Raw genomic sequence first — 17,500 nt, 5'->3', positions numbered from 1 at the left:
TGACTCTGTTGGACCCCCTCCCTCCCCACTAGAGACAGAGTGACTCTGTTGGACCCCTCCCTCCCTCCCCACTAGAGACAGAGTGACTCTGTTGGACCCCTCCCTCCCTCCCCACTAGAGACAGAGTGACTCTGTTGGACCCCCTCCCTCCCCACTAGAGACAGAGTGACTCTGTTGGACCCCTCCCTCCCCACTAGAGACAGAGTGACTCTGTTGGACCCCTCCCTCCCTCCCCACTAGAGACAGAGTGACTCTGTTGGACCCCTCCCTCCCCACTAGAGACAGAGTGACTCTGTTGGACCCCCTCCCTCCCTCCCCACTAGAGACAGAGTGACTCTGTTGGACCCCTCCCTCCCTCCCCACTAGAGACAGAGTGACTCTGTTGAACCCCTCCCTCCCTCCCCAATAGAGACAGAGTGACTCTGTTGGACCCCCTCCCTCCCTCCCCAATAGAGACAGAGTGACTCTGCAGGACCCCCTCCCTCCCCACTAGAGACAGAGACAGAGTGACTGTTGGACCCCTCCCTCCCTCCCCACTAGAGACAGAGTGACTCTGTTGGACCCCCTCCCTCCCTCCCCAATAGAGACAGAGTGACTCTGTTGGACCCTCCCTCCCTCCCCACTAGAGACAGAGTAACTCTGTTGGACCCCCTCCCTCCCTCCCCACTAGAGACAGAGTGACTCTGTTGGACCCCTCCCTCCCTCCCCACTAGAGACAGAGACAGAATGACTCTGTTGGACCCATCACTCCCTCCCCACTAGAGACAGAGACAGAGTGACTCTGTTGGACCCCTCCCTCCCTCCCCACTAGAGACAGAGTGACTCTGTTGGACCCCTCCCTCCCTCCCCACTAGAGACAGAGACAGAGTGACTCTGTTGGACCCCCTCCCTCCCTCCCCACTAGAGACAGAGACAGAGTGACTCTGTTGGACCCCCTCCCTCCCTCCCCACTAGAGACAGAGACAGAGTGACTCTGTTGGACCCCTCCCTCCCTCCCCACTAGAGACAGAGACAGAGTGACTCTGTTGGACCCCTCCCTCCCTCCCCACTAGAGACAGAGACAGAGTGACTCTGTTGGACCCCCTCCCTCCCTCCCCACTAGAGACAGAGACAGAGTGACTCTGTTGGACCCCCTCCCTCCCTCCCCACTAGAGACAGAGACAGAGTGACTCTGTTGGACCCCCTCCCTCCCTCCCCACTAGAGACAGAGACAGAGTGACTGTTGGACCCCTCCCTCCCTCCCCACTAGAGACAGAGACAGAGTGACTCTGTTGGACCCCTCCCTCCCTCCCCACTAGAGACAGAGACAGAGTGACTCTGTTGGACCCCTCCCTCCCTCCCCACTAGAGACAGAGACAGAGTGACTCTGTTGGACCCCCTCCCTCCCTCCCCACTAGAGACAGAGACAGAGTGACTCTGTTGGACCCCTCCCTCCCTCCCCACTAGAGACAGAGTGACTCTGTTGGACCCCTCCCTCCCTCCCCACTAGAGACAGAGTGACTCTGTTGGACCCCTCCCTCCCTCCCCACTAGAGACAGAGTGACTCTGTTGGACCCCTCCCTCCCCACTAGAGACAGAGTGACTCTGTTGGACCCCCTCCCCACTAGAGACAGAGTGACTCTGTTGGACCCCTCCCTTCCTCCCCACAAGAGACAGTGTGACTCTATTGGACCCCCTCCAACCCTCCCCACTAGAGACAGAGACAGAGTGACTCTGTTGGACCCCTCCCTCCCTCCCCACTAGAGACAGAGACAGAGTGACTCTGTTGGACCCCCTCCCTCCCTCCCCACTAGAGACAGAGACAGAGTGACTCTGTTGGACCCCTCCCTCCCTCCCCACTAGAGACAGAGACAGAGTGACTCTGTTGGACCCCTCCCTCCCTCCCCACTAGAGACAGAGTGACTCTGTTGGACCCCTCCCTCCCTCCCCACTAGAGACAGAGTGACTCTGTTGGACCCCTCCCTCCCTCCCCACTAGAGACAGAGACAGAGTTACTCTGTTGGACCCCTCCCTCCCTCCCCACTAGAGACAGAGACAGAGTGACTCTGTTGGACCCCCTCCCTCCCTCCCCACTAGAGACAGAGTGACTCTGTTGGACCCCCTCCCTCCCTCCCCACTAGAGACAGAGTGACTCTGTTGGACCCCTCCCTCCCCACTAGAGACAGAGACAGAGTGACTCTGTTGGACCCCCTCCCTCCCTCCCCACTAGAGACAGAGACAGAGTGACTCTGTTGGACCCCTCCCTTCCTCCCTACTAGAGACAGAGACAGAGTGACTCTGTTGGACCCCCTCCCTCCCTCCCCACTAGAGACAGAGTGACTCTGTTGGACCCCCTCCCTCCCCACTAGAGACAGAGACAGAGTGACTCTGTTGGACCCCTCCCTCCCTCCCCACTAGAGACAGAGTGACTCTGTTGGACCCCTCCCTCCCTCCCCACTAGAGACAGAGACAGAGTGACTCTGTTGGACCCCCTCCCTCCCTCCCCACTAGAGACAGAGACAGAGTGACTCTGTTGGACCCCTCCCTCCCTCCCCACTAGAGACAGAGTGACTCTGTTGGACCCCTCCCTCCCTCCCCACTAGAGACAGAGTGACTCTGTTGGACCCCTCCCTCCCTCCCCACTAGAGACAGAGTGACTCTGTTGGACCCCTCCCTCCCTCCCCACTAGAGACAGAGTGACTCTGTTGGACCCCTCCCTCCCTCCCCACTAGAGACAGAGTGACTCTGTTGGACACCCTCCCTCCCTCCCCACTAGAGACAGAGTGACTCTGTTGGACCCCTCCCTCCCTCCCCACTAGAGACAGAGACAGAGTGACTCTGTTGGACCCCTCCCTCCCCACTAGAGACAGAGACAGAGTGACTCTGTTGGACCCCTCCCTCCCTCCCCACTAGAGACAGAGACAGAGTGACTCTGTTGGACCCCTCCCTCCCTCCCCACTAGAGACAGAGACAGAGTGACTCTGTTGGACCCCTCCCTCCCCACTAGAGACAGAGACAGAGTGACTCTGTTGGACCCCTCCCTCCCTCCCCACTAGAGACAGAGACAGAGTGACTCTGTTGGACCCCTCCCTCCCTCCCTCCCCACCACCAATAGACTAATTCCTTCTCTTTTATCCGTCTCTACAACGCCGTCTGAACAAGAACTGTAATTAACAACCAAAGCTCCTAATGCAGACAGAGCGCGTGCGTGTGTGCGTGTGTGTCATCACTCCAAACTTGTATGACTTTGCAAAACAGGAAATTGTCAAGGCTCAATAGCATAAGATTTGCATACCAGGCCAGTGCTATTTAGCATCCAATCAAGTCAGCAGTAACTGGGATGAATACAAATGAGCGCTTCATCTTTTTCTCTACCTCTCTCTGTGTACTGTATGTGTGTGTACAGTGGGCAGTGTGTGTGTGTGTGTAGTACCAGTCAAAAGGGTTTTTATTTTATTTTAATATGTTCTACATTGTAGAATAATAGTGAAGACATCAAAACTATGAAATAACACATATGGAATCATGTAGTAAACAAAAAAGTGTTAAACAAATCAAAAATCTATTTTAGATTCTTCAAAGTATCTTTGCACACTCTTGGCATTCTCTCAACCAGCTTCACCTGGAATGCTTTCCCCACAGTCTTGAAGGAGTTCCCACATATGCTGAGCACTTGTTGGCTGCTTTTCCTTCACTCTGAGGTTCAACTTATCCCAAACCATCTCAATTGGGTTGAGGTCGGGTGATTGTGGAGGCCAGGTCATCTGATGCAGCACTCCATCACTCTCCTTCTTGGTCAAATAGCCCTTACACAGCCTGGAGTGTGTTGGGTCATTGTACTGTTGAAAAACAAATGATAGTCCCACTGAGCGCAAACCAGATGGGATGGCGTATCGTTGCAGAATTCTGTTATACCAATGCTGGTTAAGTGTGCCTTGAATTCTAAATAAATTACTGACAGTGTCACCAGCAAAGCACCCCACACCATGACACCTCCTCCTCCATGCTTCACCTACTCTGCATCTCACAAAGACACGGTGGTTGGAACCAAAAATCTCAAATTTTGACTCATCAGACCAAAGGACAGATTTCCACTTGTCTAATGTCCATTGCTTGTGTTTCTTGGCCCAAGCGAGTCTCTTCCTCTTACTGGTGTCCTTTAGAAGTGGGTTCTTTGCAGCAATTTCACCATGAAGGCCTGATTTGCGCAGTCTCCTCTGAACAGTTGTTGAGATGTATCTGTTACTTGAACTCTGTGAAGCATTTATTTGGGTTGCAATTTCTGAGACTGTTAACTCTAATGAACTTATCCTCTGCAGCAGAGGTAACTCTGGGTCTTCCTTTTCCTCATGAGAGCCAGTTTCATCATAGCGCTTGATGGTTTTTGCAACTGCACTTGAAGAAACTTTCAAAGTTTTTGATATTTTCCTGATTGACTGACCTTCATGTCTTAAAGTAATGATGGACTGTTGTTTCTCTTTGCTTATTTGAGCTGTTCTTGCCATAATATGGACTTGGTCTTTTACCAAATATGGCTATGTTCTGTATACCACACCTACAGTGAGGGGGAAAAGTATTTGATCCCCTGCTGATTTTGTACGTTTGCCCACTGACAACGAAATGATCAGTGTATAATTTTAATGGTAGGTTTATTTGAACAGTGAGAGACAGAATAACAACAACAAAATCCAGAAAAACGCATGTCAAAAATGTTATAAAATGATTTGCATTTTAATGAGGGAATAAGTATTTGACCCCCTCTCAATCAGAAAGATTTCTGGCTCCCAGGTGTCTTTTATACAGGTAACGAGCTGAGATTAGGAGCACACTCTTAAAGGGAGTGCTTCTAATCTCAGCTTGTTACCTGTATAAAAGACTCCTGTCCACAGAAGCAATCAATCAGATTCCAAACTCTCCACCATGGCCAAGACCAAAGAGCTCTCCAAGGATCTCAGGGACAAGATTGTAGACCTACACAAGGCTGGAATGGGCTACAAGACCATCGCCAAGCAGCTTGGTGAGAAGGTGACAACAGTTGGTGCGATTATTCGCAAATGGAAGAAACACAAAAGAACTGTCAATCTCCCTCGGCCTGGGGCTCCATGCACGATCTCACCTCGTGGAGTTGCAATGATCATGAGAACGGTGAGGAATCAGCCCAGAACTACACGGGAGGATCTTGTCAATGATCTCAAGGCAGCTGGGACCATAGTCACCAAGAAAACAATTGGTAACACACTACACCGTGAAGGACTGAAATCCTGCAGCGCCCGCAAGGTCCCCCTGCTCAAGAAAGCACATATAGATGCCCGTCTGGAGTTTGCCAATGAACATCTGAATGATTCAGAGGACAACTGGGTGAAAGTGTTGTGGTCAGATGAGACCAAAATGGAGCTCTTTGGCATCAATTCAACTCGCCGTGTTTGGAGGAGGAGGAATGCTGCCTATGACCCCAAGAACACCATCTCCACCGTCAAACATGGAGGTGGAAACATTATGCTTTGGGGGTGTTTTTCTGCTAAGGGGACAGGACAACTTCACCGCATCAAAGGGACGATGGACGGGGCCATGTACCGTCAAATCTTGGGTGAGAACCTCCTTCCCTCAGCCAGGGCATTGAAAATGGGTCGTGGATGGGTATTCCAGCATGACAATGACCCAAAACACACGGCCAAGGCAACAAAGGAGTGGCTCAAGAAGAAGCACATTAAGGTCCTGGAGTGGCCTAGCCAGTCTCCAGACCTTAATTAATCCCATAGAAAATCTGTGGAGGGAGCTGAAGGTTCGAGTTGCCAAACGTCAGCCTCGAAACCTTAATGACTTGGAGAAGATCTGCAAAGAGGAGTGGAACAAAATCCCTCCTGAGATGTGTGCAAACCTGGTGGCCAACTACAAGAAACGTCTGACTCTGTGATTGCCAACAAGGGTTTTGCCACCAAGTACTAAGTCATGTTTTGCAGAGTGGTCAAATACTTATTTCCCTCATTGAAATGCAAATCATTTTATAACATTTTTGACATGCGTTTTTCTGGATATTTTTGTTGTTATTCTGTCTCTCACTGTTCAAATAAACCTACCATTAAAATTATAGACTGATCATTTCTTTGTCAGTGGGCAAACGTACAAAATCAGCAGGGGATCAAATACTTTTTTCCCCTCACTGTACCTTGTCACAACACAACTGATTGGCTCAAACGCATTAAGGAAAGAAATCCCACAAATGAACTTTTTACAAGGCACACCTGTTAACTGAAATGCATTCCAGGTGACTACCTCATTAAGCTGGTTGAGAGAATGCCAAGAGTGTGCAAAGCTGTCATCAAGGCAAAGGGTGGCTACTTTGAAGAATCTCAAATATAAAATATGTTTTGATTTGTTTAACACTTTTTTGGTTACTAAATGATTCCATATGTGTTATTTCATAGTTGTGATGTCTTCACTATTATTCTACAATGTAGAAAATAGTAAAAACAAAGACAAATCCTGGAATGAGTAGGTGTGTCCAAACCTTTGACTGGTACTGTATATATAAAGAGTCTGTGAATCTATGTGTGCAGTATGACCTCTCCCCGAGCACATGCCTGTTCCCCACGGCAACAAGTGTTCCTGTTGCAAACAAACCCTCTGTCAGGGTCAAAGACACCAGAATGTCTGTGTCTATGTGTGTCTATGTGTGTCTGTGTGTGTCTGTGTGTGTGTCTGTGTGTGTGTGTGTGTGTGTGAATGTGTGTGTGAGTGTGTGTGTGAGTGTGTGTGCGGTGCACTTGTGTGTATCATGCTCTTCAAAGAGGCAACAACTCGTGAATGGCATAACCCATACACGGTAGAACAGAAGATGATACCAAAGCAAACTGTCAGATGGTGAGTGTAGCTGGTGCATGAAGTCAGGCGCAGGAGAGCAGAGATGAGTGAACAACGCACTTTACTTAAGACATAGCACAAAGTAACAATACCAATGTGTGAACAATAACGGTTGCCACAAACCACGGGTGAAAACAGCACCCGGAAAAAAACAGCCGGAAACGTACCGACCTGAACAACAAACAATCACACACAAAGACATGGGGGAAACAGAGGGTTAAATACATCACCAGTAATTGGGAAATGAAAACCAGTTGTGTGGGAAACAAAGACAAAACCAATGGAAAATGAAAAGTGGATCGGCGATGGCTAGAAGATCGGCGACGTCGACCCGCCGAGCACCGCCCGAACAAGGAGAGGAACGGACTTCGGCGGAAGTCGTGACAAACTCCAAACCACTTATATTTATATTGAATCTTTCCTTTGCCAGTATTTTTGATGAAAGACACAGAATATATATATATTTTTAAACGTGCCAGTGCAGACATGGACTTCTGCACAGGTGCAGACATAAAGTTATATTATGCTGGTTTCCTTTATTGAGTGATTGTAGGAAAGACCTTCTAGTGTTGAAATATTGCCTGAATATGAGAGCGATAGACATAGAACAGCATCTCTGCAGTACAATGCAGGAAGCCTGCTTTCTAGGAATGGAACCGTGTGGGTGACACGACCGCTTACTACACGCTCACAAATAAAGGTTTAGATTTGTTCTTAAAGGGGTAGAAACGCTTGTCACTGTAGTGGTACCCTGTAAGGTACGTCCTTTGTACCTTTAGTTATAGGTATATCATTTTACCCTTGCAGTTCATACCTTAGAAGAGCCAATAGTGTACCTTAGGGGACAACATAGGCTTTTTTACCTGTACTATCTTTGGAAAAGGTATTTTGCCCTTCAATGGTATCACCACAATGACAAAGCCATTTGTTCCTTTTAAATGGCAGAAATGCACCTCTAAAAATATTTTTGGGTTTTGTTTTAACACTGTAGGCTGGGTGTTAAGCCTTATTTGCATATTTCCCAGTGTACCATTCAAGTTAATTTTATTTACCAGTATCACCCACGACTGTGTTTGCTAGCGGCAGAGACATGGTTGTCCATAGCCTTTTCCAAGTAAGTGCCTAAGTGAATATTTTATTATAGAAATTAAACTGTTAATGACAATACATTACATACACTACTGGTCAAAAGTTTTAGAACACCTACTTATTCAAGGGTTTTTGAAAATTGTTTCTATTTTCTACATTGTGGAATAATAGTGAAGACATCAAAACCATGAAATAACACATTTGGACTCATGTATTAACCAAAAAGTGTTAAACAAATCAAAATATAGTTAAGATTTTAGATTCTTCAAATAGCAACTCTTTGCCTTAATGACAGCTTTGCACACTCTTGGTATTCTCTCAACCAGCTTCATGAGGAATGCTTTACCAACAGTCTTGAAGGTGTTCCCACATATGCTGAGCACTTGTTGGTTGCTTTTCCTTCACTCTGCAGTCCAACTCATTCCAAATCATCACAATTGGGTTGAGGTCAGGGGATTGTGGAGGCCAGGTCATCTGATGCAGCACTCCATCACTCTCCTTCTTGGTCAAATAGCCCTTACACAGCCTGGAGATGTGTTAGATCATTGTACTGTTGAAAAACAAATGATCCCACTAAGCCCCAGATAGTCCCAGGGGCGGCAGGAAGCCTAGTGGTTAAAGCATTGGGCCAGTAACGAAATGCTACTAGATCCAATCCCCGAGCTGACAAGGTAAAAATCTGTCGTTCTGCCCCTGAACAAGGCAGTTAACCCACTGTTCCTAGGCCGTCATTGTAAATAGGAATTTGTTCTTAACTGACTTGCCTAGTTAAATGAAGGTTGAAATAAAAAAGAATTAAGCCCAAACCAGATGTGATGGTAGAATGCTGTGGTAGCCATGCTGGTTAAGTGTGCCTTAAATTCGTAATAAATCACAGACAATGTCACCAGCAAAGCACCCCCACACCATAACACCTCCTCCTCCATGCTTAAAGGTGGGAAATACACATGTGGAGATCATCCGTTCACCCACATCGCGTTTCACAAAGACACGGCGGTTGGAACCAAAAATCTCAAATTTGGATTCCAGACCGAAGGACAAATTTTCACATATCTAATGTCCATTGCTCATGTTTCTTGGCCCAAGCAAGTCTCTTCTTCTTATTGGTGTCCTTTAAAAGTGCTTTCTTTGCAGCAATTTGACCATGAAGGCCTGAATCACGCAGTGAATGATGTTGAGATGTGTCTGTTACTTGAACTCTGTGAAGCATTTATTTGGGCTGCAATTTCTGAGGCTGGTAACTCTAATGAACTAATCCTCTGCAGCAGAGGTAACTCTGGGTCTTCCATTCTTGTGGCGGTCCTCATGAGAGCCAGTTTCATCATTGCGCTTGATGGTCTTTGCGACTGCACTTGAAGAAACTTTCATAGTTCTTGATTCGTATTGACTGACTTTCATGTCTTAAAGAAATTATGGACTGTTGTTTCTCTTTACTTATTTGAGCTGTTCTTGCCATAATATGGACTTGGTCTTTTGCCAAATATGGCTATGTTCTGTATACCACACCTACCTTGTCACAACACAACTGATTGGCTCAAACGCATTAAAAAGGAAAGAAATCCCACAAATGAACTTTTTACAAGGCACCTGTTAATTGAAATGCATTCCAGGTGACTACCTCATGAAGCTGGTTGAGAGAATGCCAAGAGTGTCCAAAGCTGTCATCAAGGCAAAGGGTGACTATTTGAAAAATCTCAAATATAAAATATATTTTGATTTGTTTAACACTTTTTTGGTTACTACATGATTCATATGTGTTATTTCATAGTTTTGATGTCTTCACTATTATTCTACAATGTAGAAAATAGTAATAATAAAGAAAATCCATTGAATGAGTAGGTGTTCTAAAACTTTTGACTGGTACTGTATACAAAATCACACACACACAAACTGTCTCGCTCACTCTCTCTCACACACACAAGATGTTTGTTGTATAATGTTTAGGGAGTGGTAGAGAGAAGGAGAGAGAAGTAGAGAGAGGAGGGAGAGAGATAGACACCATTAGTTGCCTGGCAACCCTTGAAAGTATTTTATGAAACATCTCTCTCCATCTCATCCCCCTTTCCAGAGAAAGTTAAGAGGGTAAGGGATGGAGAGAGAAAGAGTTCCATTACTGTGAAGTAGGGAGAGACCTCACTCTCTACAGGTCTCTCCTCTCCAACAGAACAGGCAATAAGTGTGGAGGACAAAACACCAAACACACACACACACACACACACACACACACACACACACACACACACACACACACACACACACACACACACACACACACACACACACACACACACACACACACACGAACACAAACACACACAAAAACACAAACACACACAAAAACACACAGCACCTCTTATGTCTGTCCATATGACGTCATGGTGGTAAAATCCCCTTGGTCACATTACGTCCTTACATTCCACAAACACACAGCAGACTGTCATACCCACAAGTCCACGGGCTCTGTGACAGCCTGAGGACGTTTGTGGACCCAGACACATGGTGGCTATTAGAAGAATGCTTTCAGTTGTGTTAATAAGTGATGAGCCGAGGACCAGGGACAGACAGGACTGAATTCTATAAGCGGCACCCTTCCCTAGACTAACCATTCATGTCCCGTACAACCTAGGCCCTATTGGTCGCTTCGTCTCTCTATGAACCAATCAATATCGCCCTGCAGACACGATGGGAAATTGTAGAAATACTGTAATGTCGCTCTCTTTTATTGGCATGAAAAGCATTGCTTTAATATTGCCTAAACAACAATGTATACAATATACATTGTTATAAAATAATGAATATTAATAATAATACATTTTTTATGTTTTAAATAACAACAATAAAATGGTAAGTCAATAGTAGAAATATAATAAATATAAAAGGCTAAACATGGAAAATGAAACTATAACTAACTGTCATCCTCACCATTATATCAGTACTACAACTACCATCATCATTACTACAACTACCATCATCATTACTACTACTACCATCATCATTACTACAACTACCATCATCATTACTACAACTACCATCATCATTACTACAACTACCATCATCATTACTACTACCATCATCATTACTACTACTACCATCATCATTACTACAACTACCATCATCATTACTACTACTACCATCATCATTACTACAACTACCATCATCATTACTACTACCATCATCATTACTACTATTACCATCATCATTACTACAACTACCATCATCATTACTACAACTACCATCATCATTACTACTACTACCATCATCTTCACTACTACCATCATCATTACTTCAACTACCATCATCATTACTACAACTACCATCATCATTACTACTACCATCATCATTACTACTACCATCATCATTACTACTACTACCATCATCATTACTACTACCATCATCATTACTACAACTACCATCATCATTACTACAACTACCATCATCATTACTACAACTACCATCATCATTACTACTACCATCATCATTACTACTACCATCATCATTACTACTACCATCATCATTACTACTACCATCATCATTACTACAACTACCATCATCATTACTACAACTACCATCATCATTACTACTACCATCATCATTACTACTACTACCATCATCTTTACTACTACCATCATCATTACTACTACCATCATCATTACTACTACTACCATCCTCATTACTACTACCATCATCATCATTACTACTACCATCATTACAACTACCATCATCATTACTACTACTACCATCATCATTACTACTACCACCATCATCATTACTACTACTACCATCATCATTACTACTACCATCATCATTACTACTACTACCATCATCATTACTACAACTACCATCATCATTACTACAACTACCATCATCATTACTACTACTACCATCATCTGTACTACTACCATCATCATTACTACTACCATCATCATTACTACTACCACCATCATCATTACTACTACTACCATCATCATTACAACTACCATCATCATTACTTCAACTACCATCATCATTACTACAACTACCATCATCATTACTACTACTACCATCATCATTACTACAACTACCATCATCATTACTACTACTACCATCATCATTACAACTACCATCATCATTACTTCAACTACCATCATCATCATCATTACTACTACTACCATCATCATTACTACTACCATCATCATTACTACTACCATCATCATTACTACTACCATCATCATTACTACTACCATCATCATTACTTCAACTACCATCATCATTACTACTACTACCATCATCATTACTACTACTACCATCATCATTACTACTACCACCACCATCATCATTACTACTACTACCATCATCATTACTACTACCACCACCATCATCATTACTACTACCATCATCATTACTACTACTACCATCATCATTACAACTACCATCCTCATTACTACTACCATCATCATTACTACAACTACCATCCTCATTACTACTACCATCATCATTACAACTACCATCATCATTACTACTACTACTACCATCATCATTATCACAACTACCATCATCATTACTACAACTACCATCATCATTACAACTACCATCCTCATTACTACTACCATCATCATTACAACTACCATCATCATTACAACTACCATCATCATTACTACAACTACCATCATCATTACTACTACAATCATCATAACTACTACCATCATCATTACTACAACTACCATCATCATTACTACTACCATCATCATTACTACTACTACCCTCATCATTACTACAACTACCATCATTATTACTACAAGTACCATCATCATTATTACTACTATTTGTGAGGATCGACGCTGGAGACAGGAAGCAGGTACAGGGAGAACATTTAATAAATAACTGACATGAACAGGAACAGCGTCTGGCCAGGGGACTAAGTAACGACATCAATGCAGACACAGGGAACAAACATAGGAAACAGACAGATAAAGGCGATCAAATAGTTTGGTGGGTCCAATGAGGCGCAGGTGCGCGTAAGAAGGGGACAGGTGTGCGTAATGATAGGCGGTCTGGTGCCCTCGAGCACAGGAGAGGGAGAGCGGGAGCAGGCGTGACACTACTACCATCATTAAACTGCTATCATTACCATCAGCCTACTACCCATACCACTACTATTTAGAAAAATAATCACAACAATAATAATAATAATAACAATAGTAATAACAATAATACCACAAATAACAATAATAATAACAATAGTAATAACAATAATACCACAAATAATAATAATAATAACAATAGTAATAACAATAATACCACAAATAACAATAATAATAACAATAATAGTAATAATAAGTAAGTTACTGCTTACTATGTAGATGTTATTATTCAGTGTCTCTCAGGCTGTGGCAGGCAAATACATATTTGGCTGCAAGAGGAGCCATTGCTCCTTCGCCCATGAGTATTTTTAGTTTTTCCTCTGGTTTAATAAGTAAACATTTGGAATCAATGTAGTAATTTCTGTGAATAATGAATCTCTTTGTGAGGAATATTTCTTACAGTAAAGGACAAAGTGCATCTCTGTCTCTACCTCCCCTGTCGTGCAGTGACCACATACACGCTGACAGAGTAGAGATAATCAGATAATTCCTATTCTGTTTAGGGTCAGATAGCGATTTAGTCGGCTTTGGGATTTTGTTTCATATTTCCAATGTTGTAAATATGAGTCCTATGATTGGTTCATGATTTAGTTTGTTTGAATAGTTTCTTTTGAAGCAGTGCTGGTGTCAGCTTGGTAGGTGAGGTCCAACACCAGCTGACTGAGAGGGATCGTTTATAATTGTGTTTCTGACATCTGTTTTTTTTCCTGGAAAATCATGATTTTAGTTTTTTATTTACTGCCAGGACCCAATTATGGCAATGCTGCTCTTGAATGTTAAGGTTCTGTTGAAGACCTTCTTTGTTTGGTGATAGAATAGGTATTTCACCTCTGTGTCAAGTAGTGTGAGTCCTGGAGCTGCAGAATGGTCCAACATGTCTGCTATTTCATTGATATAAATGTTGAAGGGTTTGGACTCAAACTGCAGCCTTGTCTCACACCTCAACGTTTATAAATAACTATGTTATTTAGTTTTTGATTTTATTGCACACTTGTTTTCTGTGTACATACATTTTATTAAGTCAATACACCTTACCACCAAGCCCAATTTGGAGAATTTTGAAGAATAGACCTTTGTGCCAAATATAAATTGAGTAAATTAAGGAAGAACATATTTTGCGCTCTTGTTTTGGTGGAAGTTTTTATTAATTAGTGTGTGAGGTGTATATATGGTCAGTAGTGCAACGTTTAGGGAGAAAAACAATGACATTTAATTTACTTCTTGAAGAAAGGTTTGGATTCTTCCAAGTGGCTGTTTTCGCAGATTACCCTGTAATTATTGGGGTCTGATTTGTCTCCACTTTTGTGGATAGGGGAGATGAGCCCCTGGTTCCAGACATCAGGAAAGCAGCCAGAGTTAGTACCATGTTGAAAAATTTATGCACAGCATTTTGCAACTCAGGTGGGCTGTTTTTCAGCATTTCATTTCTGATGTTACAGTATCTAGACCACAAGCCTTCTTTGGTGTTTTTGATTTAGCCGGAGATGAGAAGCAGGTACGGGGAGTGAAACATTTAATCGGAAAGAGACAGATAGAAAAAGACAGGAACAGCATCAGCACACAGGTAGACAAGGACATATGGCAATCGATGCAGAAGCAGGGAACAGAGCAGGGAACCAGAGAGATATAGGGAGGTAATGAGAGGTGATTGAGTCCAGGTGAGTCCAATAATCGCTGATGCGCGTGACGGGGGGAAGACAGGTGTGCACAATGCTGGGGAGCCTGGCGCTCTCGAGCACCGGGGGGGGGGGGGGGGGGGGGGGAAGAGCGCGGGAGCAGGTGTGACATTGTTGGGTAATCTAATGGATTTTGGTTGCTTTAATGACTGAATGTTACATTTTTCTTTAATTTCTAATTGGTTATGTTGCAAGTCTTTTGTGGGATGTTTTTGTATAGATTATCAAAATATGTTTTCCAAATTCCTTCATCTTGTATGGCTAATTCTTATGGCTTTGTCGTGCTTAAATTGCTCCATATGTCCCAGAACTGATTTTGGTCAATTGCGTTTTCAATTTCATCAAGTGTCTTATTGGTATAATTCCATTTCTTGCGTTTCAGTGTTTGTTTATACTGTTTCAGAGTTTCAAAGTATTCATAGTGTAGCTCTGGGTTGATTTGCTGCTTATGTATTTCATTTGACATTTGTATTAGATGTTCCACAAGAGCGGCCCTGTGACCTTCCATCTCCCAGGGTAGGCGTGAGAATTACATTATCATCGTTTTCCGCCAAACCCTTTCTGGGTTCCATTTCACTGGCTGCTGTCCTTCAAGTGTTGTCTCTACAGCTCTAGTGGACTCCGGTGCTGCTGGGAACTTCATCGACCAGGCCCTCGCGTTCTCCCTGAACTTAACTTCATACCCGCTCTGTCCTTTTCCTGTCTAAGCGCTGGATACACGACCATTGGGATCTGGCAAAATGACGCACATCACAGCACCACTAACCCTCACCGTGGGACCCATACACCAGGACAGCCTTCTCTTCTTCATCACCACCGCACCAGTTCACAAAGTCATCCTCGGCCTCCTGTGGCACCAACTTCATAACCCCACCATCTCCTGGTCGATGACGAGCATCACCGCCTCGGGACCAGGATCCTGGAAGACTTGCCTTCTCACACCCTGTGGTTCCATGTTGGCGGAGGGTCCTGTGCGTTGGATCGTAGATGTGGACATCCGCCAGGCTCTGGAAAGGGAACCCACTCCTGCTACCTGCCCTCCAGAGTGCATCTTCGTCCCCATGGGGGTGAGAGATCAGCTGTTGACCTGGAGACCCAGGTATCACCCGCATCATCCAATCCCTCTCTGATAAATACTGGTGGCCCACCTTGGCGCAGTACATCGCCCACTGTGTCAACTCACACACCATATGTATCCAATCCAAATCTCCCCGGCAAGCTCCAGCAGGGAAACTACTTCCCCTTCCCGTGCCTTCTGCCGTTTTATCCCTCTCTCTGGTCTACCCACCGCTCTCCCGGTTGCTGAGAAACTATTCCAGCAGGTCTTCCGGCACAATAGCCTTCTGGAGGACATATTTTCTGACCGTGGTCTCCAATTCACGTCGCAGGTCCAGAAAGCCTTTATGGAGAAGCTGGTTTAACACTTTTTTGGTTACTACCTGATTCCATATGTATTATTTCATAGTTTTTATGTCTTCACTATTATTCTACAATATACTTCCTGCCTTTTGTCCCCATGGGGAAATTTTGTTGCAGTGTTATGTACACATTTCATTCAAAGAGCTTTATTGACATGGGAAACATATGTTTACTTCACCTGCCCGAAGCAGGTGAAATAAACAATCAAAAATGAACAGTAAACATTACACTCACAAAGGTTCCAAAGGAATAGAGACATTTAAAATGTCATATTATGTCTATATACAGTGTTGTAACGATGTGCAAATAGTGAAAATACAAAAGGGAAAATAAATAAACATAAATATGGGTTGTATTTACAATGGTGTTTGTTCTTCACTGGTTGTCCTTTTCTTGTGGTAACAGGTCTCAAATCTTGCTGCTGTGATGGCACACTGTGGAATTTCACCCAGTAGATATGGGAGTTTATCAAAATTGGATTTGTTTTCAAATTCTTTGATGGTCTGTGTAATCTGAAGGAAATATCGGTCTCAAATATGATCATACATTTGGCAGGAGGTTAGGAAGTGCAGCTCAGTGTCCACCTCATTTTGTGGGCAAGGTGCACATAGCCTGTCTTCTCTTGAGAGCCAGGTCTCTCTCTCTCTCTCTCTCTCAATTCAAAGGGCTTTATTGGCATGGGAAACACATGTTGACATTACAAAAGCAAATGGAATAGATAACTCTCTGTGGCTCTGTGTTCCAGCTCTCTCTCTCTCTCTCTCTCTCTCTCTCTCTCTCTCTCTCTCTCTCTCTCTCTCCTCTGAGTTGTTACAATCAGGACCAGGTACAGAGGTACTTGATGCTGGGTCCTTGTTAGACATACAGCCAACCGTGTCACCCAATCCGACACAAACACACACACTGAGCACACACTCAAAACTCCTACCTGCTGCTACAATTAGCACCTGAGTATTGGTCACAGTGCACACACTTGTGTATGTGATGTTGGTAACCCTGTAGGGCAGTGTGTGTGTGTGTGTGTGTGGACTATCATTGAGTGCTTATGTGGGTGTGTGCTCTTGTACATGCTCAATTGTACGTGAGGAGAGTGTGTGTGTGTGCCCAGGGTGACACTTTAGACAGAGTGGAAAATGTGAGGATGAGTGTATGGGTGGGAGAGATCGATTTGAGTCATTCTGTCAGTCTCAACCCACACACACACACTGCCCGAGCCCGCCCAACAAACACACACACCGTCCCCTCACACCCAAAACACACCAGCCATCCGAACACGGCCACACAAATAAGCACATCAACACAACACACACACTTTTACTCCTCATAGTACCAGTGATAGGCAAGTAGGGGTGTGTG

At 44.3% G+C, this 17,500-nt stretch overlaps 1 protein-coding gene across 2 annotated transcripts in view; it reads right to left on the bottom strand.

Moving 5' to 3' along the window:
- The window catches only part of LOC106581426 (cGMP-dependent 3',5'-cyclic phosphodiesterase), a 288,424-nt gene that overhangs the window by 266,665 nt on the left and 4,259 nt on the right, over positions 1–17,500 (bottom strand). The window lies entirely within an intron of this gene.

Source organism: Salmo salar, chromosome 20 (assembly GCF_965601325.2).
Source record: "Salmo salar chromosome 20, fSalSal1, whole genome shotgun sequence".
Lineage (NCBI taxonomy): Eukaryota > Metazoa > Chordata > Actinopteri > Salmoniformes > Salmonidae > Salmo > Salmo salar.
Note: the sequence above shows the minus strand (reverse complement) of the source record. Positions and strands in the feature narration are given on the sequence as shown.